We start from the raw sequence: 8,316 nt of genomic DNA on the forward strand, positions 1-8,316 counted from the left end.
CTGATTCTTTTTTGTTCCTCACCCCCACACTATTTTCTCCAGCTCTTTCGTGGATCTCTCAAACATCTATTGTAGAATTTCTGACTTCAGTTTAAACAGATTAAATCATGGTAACTATTTAAAGCGAACTTCATATGGCAGCCTACAGAAGTAATATATCTTCATAAACAATTGTTGTGATATGCAGAAGTTGACTTGCTCTGTTTGGGTTACTGCTTGTGAATACCAACATATTTTTTAGTGAGTACAAAAATTTAGTTTCAGGAACAAATACGTTTCATGACTTTTAAAATACTCCAGAAGACTAATACATGTGAATCATATGCTTTGGACATTGTTTACAAAATGCTGCCAACCCTCCATTGTCAGGCTCTGCTCAGACCTTCATTAGCACTCCAACATGCTCCAATGCTGACCAAACAAAATTCAATTTAAATTAGGCTTCTGTATGTCATTAGAAAGATTATGTTATGAAGACATGTGCTAGAAAGGCATATCCAGGTATTTTTATACAGCTGGAAATAATCTGTGACTACTTGAGAAACTGCAAGCACGTGTTAGATACTATCCAGAAATTGATTTGCATAATAGTTAAATATGAAGACTTTTACAAAAGAACACTGAGTGAAAGATAACTTCCTATTAAGAGAGAGTCTGCTTTTGATGTTCAATCATATCATCTTTAAATTATTAATGTTCCTGACTTGATTTATGTTAATACAGATAGTATAGAGGCACTTGAAGGGGTAAGTATATGGAGGCAAAAAAGCTGAAAACTTAAGAATGTGAGGAACAGTTAAAGGACTCTACAGCGGTCTGGTTGTATGTGTGTGTACATGCGCATGCACGTATGAATGAGAAGGCCGAGAGAAAGGCAAATCATTCCATCCTGTCTGTAATTATTACAATGGGGGTAAAAAGACAAAGAAGAATTCTAACACAGGCAATAGAAACAGAGGGTGTGAACAAGCATTCCCAGGTTAAGTTGCCTACACCTGTGTTGGGATCACTATGTGCAAGCATTCACTGCTTGCCAGAAGGAGGCATAAGTCTGTCCGAGGCAAGTGAGTTGGTGGAGGGAGGGAGGGGGGTGCTAGTCGGAGGGATAAAAATAGCCTGGGTTTTGGGGGGGGGGGTGCTGTTAAAAACAGCACAACCCTGGGGCTGTCAAGAGTGGCTGGGCTTTTCCCACCCTTGGGGTCCTGCTGGGGATACATGCAGTTGTTTGTTAGGTCAGGTTAACCCATTTTAGGTCAGGTTAACCTATACCAATCTAAAGTTAGCTCTCATCTGATGAGAACTAACTGTACATCAAATGCATCATTTTTAGAGCAAATGCTTGTACACCCAGCCATTCAGACTACCCTAAGCTCAGTTAGGGTGATCAAAATGAAATGCCTATGTGCACTCAAAGTAAGTGAATGAGTAAAGCAGCCTCCCTTTTTAGTATTGATTTCTTTCTCTATATGAATACAATAAAATTATACACAATGTGTTGGATGGGCACCGTTCTTTTATTTTCACTGGGTCAGAGATAAAGTTAGGGCAGGAACTCAAACAAAAGACACAGATTTTTGTTTTCAAAAGCAATTTAAAATATCAATACTTGGCAATTGGTTTAACAACTGCAAAGCGCTGAAATAAGTTGAAAGGTTGCTGTATCTTTTCCCTCTTATCACTACACCTTATATATTTCTGAATGTCTTTAGTACCCCAGGAAATAGTTAAAAAAAACGGTATTTGATTGCCTGCATTGTTACTCTGATAGGCTAGGGATAAAAATTACACATAAACCAGTATAAGTGATTGGAAACTATTTCAAATCTGTAACACAACAGAAGTTCAGTTCACTTAAACCGCTTTCAAAATGGCCAAAACTAGTTTAAGATAAACCTGGATGGATGTAATATCAGACTTAATGGATTTAGGTTAAATCAGTTTATTGAACTTCTGTCCCAGATCCCCTCCAGATTCAAATTAACTCCCACTCCCACAGCATCCCAGGATACTTTGCACCTCCCCTGAAACCCAGCTCCTTTCCAGGTGGGAGAGCTACTTGTGGCCCAGGCTGCCTGCTCCAGCCAAGCATGGAAGCATTCTCTAGCATCCTCTGGCTCCTGGCCTGAGCCACTGTAGGCATGCTGTTACATTTCCAGAATCAAACCTGAATATCTGTTCACTTGCTTATTGGTTCTATCTATGCAGCTTAGACTAACCTGTGAATATTGAATCAGTTCAGCCTTGGGCTTTTTGACTGGCTGTACTTAGCCATAGAAACTGGAGTACTGTCTTGACCGATTGCTGGTCTGTTTCCATTTGTTTGGGATTATGTGCACGTGGATGTATCCAGCACCAGCAAAATATGTGGTATACTGCTGTGCCAATGCAGGGAGTTGGGGGAAGTGATGGCTCTACCAGCTGCATCCTGGCAATGCAGGAATGCATGAAGAGAGCTCCATCCATTGCAGCTGCACATGATCTAGCTCTTCAAAGATTAATTACCACATACTTTTCTTTCTTAATTTAACTGAAGGAGAAAATATTTCAACTGCTTAAGGTAAGCTTTTGTTTTTTATGCAATTCAGATTAAATTGCTGGTGTTGAGTTACTTATACAAATTGCTCCCTTCTTCACCCTACAAAGGATTTACTACTAGGCATTTTCTAACTACAAAAGTATCTATATTTTTTTAGTATTATATGTTGTAACAGTGTTAAAAAACACTGAAAGCTGGTTGCTTGTATATATATATATTACTCATGTCTTAAACTTCAGATATATCATGTCACAAATGGTTTGACCAGTTGTGCTGGATTCTCCATAGGTATCCTTTAAGAAAGAGCTGCAAAGGGAACAAGCTTTGGACCACAGCTATTAAAATAACTATATGGGGAAATGCTGCAGTTAGTTTAAAAGTCACCAGATAGAGGAAGTGACTAAACAGCAGCAGCAAACAAACTGAGAGAGCAAGTTAAGGACAATTTTCCAGAAGAGATTTAGTTAAAAATCTACTGACTGAACTGGATTTCTCATTAGTGTGGAACAGAATCCTATGATGGTTCTTTCTCCCCAGAAGAACAATACTTGCACATTACCAATTAACAATTCTTTGTGGAAAGAGAGGTTTTTCAGCACTGCATGAAGACACATGTGGGCTCTGTAAAAACATGAGATGTGTAACACACGGTAAACAGAAAGTAATGATCTTGAACAGGCCAAATCCTTGAATTCATCATTAATAAACGTCCCCCTGCATTCAGCAGCTCTGGCTGCTAGAAGCCTGTTTTCTTCAAGTACTTCAAACACTAAAATCCAGGAACATTTATTATTTTAATCCACTACAGGCAGTGCTTGATTTAACTTTATTGGTTGTGGTGGTGGTAGTGGTTATAGTGGGGGTAAAGCTATGTTCTTTTACACATCATTTCAAAAGGGCTTAATTATATTTTATAGCTTGGGCCAAGAATACTGCTTGTTTTGTGTCTAACAAGGTTCAAATGAAGTTCAGGTAAGTGATGAATCAGAAGAAAAGTCTGAGATGGTTATCTATCTGAAATGAACTCATCTCCCTTAAAAAAAAAAGGCTGGGCAAGTACATCATGTCCATTACATTACTGAATATTAAATACCCTGGAAATCTCAAGTCAATTGCTGACTTGATAATTTCTCTTCATGTGGTTTGCCTAAATACAGCCAACAGATTTACAGTTTGCTGTATTTAGGGAGTGTTTCATTTTTGTTTGACAACTGTCTTATGTATAAAACAATTTACAATGTATTTGCTAATAATTGCAATAGAGTACAATAGAGGAAAACATGTAATGGAATAAGAAAATATTAAATAGAGTGCATGGCTTCAATTCTTGTGATAGACTTTGGGGAAAATACTGTTTCTACAGAAATCAGTGGCAAAACTCCAATCACTTGAGTAAGGCCAGGATTTTGCCTACTATGAAAATTGGACTGGTAATAAGATTAAGGACAGAATATCATCCAGCTACTTTCCTCTAATATCATTTTTCATCTCTGGATATCAAACTTTTTTGGAATGGTAGCTAAAGATTCTTATTCCCATTTTATAGATGAGACAATGGAACCAGATACAGCCCCCACCTCACATTTTTAATATTGTCCAGTAATTTTGGGTACCTTAAATTTTAAGTACTCAGGACACTTGAGGGTTGCTTTTCAGAGGTGCTTGCTTAACACCTGAATATTTTGTTGACTGATATAGTGTTAAGTAGTCAGAGCAGCTATAAATCAGGCCCTGAGAATCTTCTATGGGCATTCAATAACTGACACACCCCATAGTGGACAACTGTGAAAATGTAGGTCTGATAATATGCCCAGAGTCAGGTCTCATGTCACCACATCCCATGCTTGATCCCAATGTCTTATTAAACCCAGTACTCTGTGTATGAGATGGTTATATTTTTAAGAAAGTAAACATTCCCTAGAAAAATATAAAATGTAAAATTAAATAAATCAAAACAACTACTCCACTGTTATACAGTTTCTGCTGAATGCATATGCTGTAAAATCACCATTAAGAGAATGATAGAGTTCCTACTACAGTCATACAAAGCATACGTACCTACATACCTAAAATAATTCCATTTTACATAGTATACAATTGCTTTGATAATGAAGGTAGTAACAGAGATTTCTAAAACAATGATGTTCATTCTAAACAAACATGAAGTAGTTTGATTCTACTCCACTTGGAAGTCATCCATTCTTTGGAGACTGAACTACATTATTTAATGGTCCCACACATTCAGAACACATTGTCTTAACTCAGCAACCTACAGCTAATTTGCAATTTTTTAAAAATAGACATGCCAGTTCATCAGTAGCAACTCTGAACCCTGTTATAAAGTAACAGTAGGGAATCTGACCAGGATTAATAGTGGTACTCAGTCCTGGGATTAGGTGGTGTCTTGTTTCATGGATTTTAGGCCATCTGTTCTTCCCTCCTACATTTTACTTCTGCAGAACTGTAAACGCACCTCCACCTCAGGGACTATAGAAAGGAATTAGAATTCTTCTGCTTTTCATTATCACAAGATTCAGTAACTCATTTCATTGTCAGGATAATCCCCTTTTACTCTTTCTTTTGCGCTTGCTGGGTATGCCAAAATTACAAATAAAATCCCAGATGTTAGAGACCTGATGAGGTCTCCACCTTTTCTTGAGTGTTGGGTTTAAGCTACTTGGGACATGGTGTCAAAACTGACAGGACCCTGATGCCCACACCCAATATTCATTAAGGTTTGTTAGTGATTTGTATAGCTGTCTACAAGCTGTACTTCCACCTCAATCCTCAGTGGCCATTTAAATATGTAGTTTGTCCTCTGGCTTTTACTGACAAAGAATTCATTTCCTATTGTTCAAGTGTTGGAAAGAGTTTATATTTCTTTCTAAAAGTAACAAAGGTCTTCTGGGTGTTGTAAATGGCTTGTTACTGCTGCATATTATTTTAGGTAGTCATATCTAATTTAATGTTTTATTTCCCCTTAGGCTAACTTGCATATCTGCAGCATCCAAAGGCTATGACAATGCCTTACAAGAGTTTGCTCAAGAGGGTTGGTTAACTATGAAATGAAAAGTTTGGTCTCTGCTGTATACTGATTGATATACATGAAATCCATATTTTATTTTATTTATCTTCATAAAAATGATCTAAAGTACGCTACATTTTAATGAATCGAAGACTAGTAGATATATGTTCAATTTTCACAAAGGGGACAAACACTTACTTTTTTGCCCCTTATTCACATGCTAAAATAATTATATCTGCAAAAAGAGGTGAAGGGTAGTGAAAATTATTTATGCTACAACACTTGTGCTATGCAGAACACAATTAATTGGATCCTTTATGACTGTGAGTCTCCCCCCTCCCACTCCATGGCTTAAGACACTGAGCAGAGTCCTCTCTCGTAGGCTCCCTGGCCCCGGGCAGGTCAGTAGTGTTCTTTCTTATTCACTCTATTTTATCTTTTACCTCAGCAGGTAGTGCCAATTTCAGGAGCACTCTAAATGAGCTGTGAAACATGTGTGAGGCTCAGAGTTGCATCCTGCATTCTAGCTTTCATTAGTGAATTGTAAGGATTTTTATCCAAGCTTAATGACATGCACCACAATGCTACAATAAGCTATGCATCTCATGCAGTGCTGAGTTCCTTCAAATCCCATTGATTCCCATGAGATTAGGTACAGATTAGAGCAGTGATTTTTAACCTTTTCAGACTCAATGTGCCCATTGAAAAATGCCAGCTTTTAGTTTTCACTCATTTTTCTATTACAGAGAAGCAGTAGAACAATTTTCTGCTGGAAAGAACTTAGAAGAATCATAACAGGTCAAAAAGTTTTTGACATTATGGATTCCTATTTGCAATCTGCGGGTTTATTTTGTGAATCATGTTTACACACCTAACAATGCTAACACCGCATGGTATCCGGTGGAACCCTTGAAAGGATCTCAGAATATCCCACAGTTGAGAATCAGTGCTGTAGAGGATGCCCAACATCTCATGGGATCAGGCTCAATGAGCTAGTTCCTAGGACTGCTCCTGACCTGGGGTTTCCTGGTTGACAGGTCAAAAAAACTGCCAACAAAATATCTGAGCAAACTCACAATATTTACCATTTCAACAGGTAATTCTATATTTGCCTATGTGTAACTGGTACAAAAGTCATAATGTAAAATGACTACAGTTAAATTTAAACTTACCTCCACTAAGATTTTAACTGATGGCTTTGCATGTAACAATACCATAACTTCCTTTTACTTAACTAAAATTAACTTCCTTTTACTTAACTGTTAACGATGTTTGCCTGCAGCTTTTTGCAATATAGTATGCCATATTCTATAATGATATTATATTACTAAAACTAGAATACTCAGGACTTAGCCATGAATGCACAGGATAATATAAATATTTTAACAGAAACAGGAATCATGTTGTTACAAAAAGAGAAGGCTGAGGGGGGATCTAGTGGCCGTTTACAAACTAGTCAGGGGAGACCAGCGGGCATTGGGGGAGTCCCTGTCCCCCGAGCGCTACCAGGAGTGACTAGAAATAACAGTCACAAGCTGGCAGAGGGTAAATTCAGGCTAGACATCAGGAGGCATTACCTCACTGTCAGGGTGGCTAGGATCTGGAACCAACTTCTAAGTGAAGTGGTGCTGGCTCCTGCCCTAGGGGTCTTTAAGAGGAGGCTAGATGAAAACCTTGCTGAGGTCGTTTGACCCCAGTACTCTTTCCTGCCCATGGCAGGGGGTCAGACTTGATGACCTGCTCAGATCCCTTCTGACCCTACCAACTATGAAACAAGTCACAGTTGTATTAAAACCTGCAGCATTAAAAAAAAAAAATCCCTTGAAACACTAGGTTTTGGGGCTGTGTAACATTGCAACAAGCTAAGCAGAATGGAGGTTTTCTTAATTAGGTCTAAAGTAGCTGTACTTGCAATGTATGATATCACTGCTTCCATTTTCTTCTGTCAAAACGTGAAAAAAATAATTCAACTGATTAGCCACTGTATTTTTCAAAAGTCATGAACTTTCTTCCTTAGGAGTGGGAAAAAAGTAAAAGTAAAAAGAAGGTTTTTAGCTTGCATGGTTAAACCGTACTAACTCTAAAGGTCTTGGGGGAATAATAGTACTTTTTCAAAAATTATAGATGGCAAAATGCTTTGTTCATCTAAAGTAAAAACCTAAAGTCATTACAAAAGGTCATAAGATTTGTTTTCTACCCATGAGGAAGGAAAAATGCCGACAACACATTCCCATGTGTGTATTTCTAAATAATTCTTAGCACATAGCATTATAAACCAACTTCATCTCCTATATTAAAACTCATCTGGAAAAAAGGCCGTTTACACTGTTTATAAAATACTGTCACATAAAATGTGTAAAAAAACATATTTCACTAAAAATAGCTTGCGTAAGTAAGGGATTAGAGTAGTTTCTACTGCTGTAATTGCTCCTTTGTAGTTTTTTCCATGATGTTTTTTGAACAGTGTTTTTAACTATGTTTATTAAAGTCAGCACATCAAAAAAGATCAAAGAGAAAGCTAGTGAGAACCAAAGAAACCCCAAGTGTGTTGTGTTGTCTCACTCGGGAGTTATGCAGATTCAAGTAAACAAGTGCAAATTGTTGAGGTTTTAATGAAAATTTTCTACAATTATTGAATCTGAAGTCATTCTATATAAAAACATCTGTACAGCAGATGGCTATACTGTACAAAAGGCAAGTAATGCTCCTTTTCTTCCTCTGTTTTAACAGTACATCTGAGATGACTACTTTTGTC

At 37.5% G+C, this 8,316-nt stretch overlaps 1 protein-coding gene across 2 annotated transcripts in view; it reads right to left on the reverse strand.

The window, feature by feature from the left end:
• Window positions 1–8,316, reverse strand: part of VPS13B (vacuolar protein sorting 13 homolog B) — an 877,527-nt gene that overhangs the window by 140,847 nt on the left and 728,364 nt on the right. The gene's annotated exons all lie outside the window — the stretch shown is intronic.

The sequence above is a fragment of the Alligator mississippiensis genome, chromosome 3 (genome assembly GCF_030867095.1).
Source record: "Alligator mississippiensis isolate rAllMis1 chromosome 3, rAllMis1, whole genome shotgun sequence".
NCBI classification, from domain to species: Eukaryota; Metazoa; Chordata; order Crocodylia; family Alligatoridae; genus Alligator; species Alligator mississippiensis.